Source organism: Aplysia californica, unplaced genomic scaffold, assembly GCF_000002075.1.
Source record: "Aplysia californica isolate F4 #8 unplaced genomic scaffold, AplCal3.0 scaffold00649, whole genome shotgun sequence".
NCBI lineage: Eukaryota > Metazoa > Mollusca > Gastropoda > Aplysiida > Aplysiidae > Aplysia > Aplysia californica.
In genome coordinates, this window is record NW_004797919.1 from 25,885 (window position 1) to 27,067 (window position 1,183).

The window sequence follows — 1,183 nt, forward strand, 5'->3', positions numbered from 1 at the left end:
ATTATTATTATTATGGTCCTTATTGACATGACTGGCTCGGCTTAGTTGCTCGGCTTAGTTGCATGTCCCCTCAAAAATCCTCCCAGAAGTGCTCTTATGATCTACTCAATCGTCTGCCTCTATTTTGTGGACAAGTGCCAATCGACGCCATGTGCAATTCACCATGAGCTTTCTCGTGTCCTTCTCCACGTCAAAACATAATAATATCATTATATCCGAGCCTAGTATTGTTTGAGAATGGCTTTATATTGAGGAGTTGAATTAAAGCCAAAAAGCTTGTCATGTGTCATTTTTAGCGTCGCAAAAAGCAACACGAATTAGACTGGCGTTATTTCAGATTTGTAAAGGATTTTCAAAGGATTTTTTATTTGTTTCTCTTTTGTACCTCCTCTTTTTCTGCCTTTTTTAAGGATCGTCTTATTAAAAAAATATTCATCTCTCAATCAGCTTACGTCGAGCCAACACATGTAAATAAATAGTATAAATAACCAAAGCCCATATATCAGTTTCTTGGCATTCCTCAGTTCTCAGATTATTCAGTTGCGTACGTGAAAACTCTCTGCTCATGTAACAAAATTAATCTTTTGCCTCTTTGCCTTCCACGTAAATGTCAGGTGTTGGATTCACATTCAGGAACTCGTTAAGTCTCTCTCTTTCTTTGTTGATACAGATGTGTTTTTGCGCCTTCATCGACACCATTTAGATCATTTAAGAATAAGAGGCGGACTGCGACCCTGCCTGTTAGTGTCAACCCGGGCTGAGAGGGTAGAAAGGCCGAGACACTCGATAAAACTTCTCCCCGCGCGGGAATGGAACTCGGGTCTCCTGCATGCACCTACCCGCAACGCCCTTGACGCCAGTTCAGTCTTTCTGCTGAGATGTATTCATCGCAGCCCAAACGGCGTGGAAGCAACAAAAATACAAGTATGTATACTGTTATGCTGAATGGAACTCAAACGCATAACAATCGGTGCACAAACCTTTTTTAGTTTGAGGCGTGTTTGAGGTCCGATGTATTACTACATACAGCAGTTTCGCAGGCTTTCATCGTGTCTTCCAACGTTGGCTCCGTTCTTCAGCTCGTTTCCTGGAGTCTGCGCGAGCTTATCTATCTATCTATCTATCTATCTATCTATCTATCTATCTATCTGTCTATCTATCTATCTATCTATCTATCTATCTA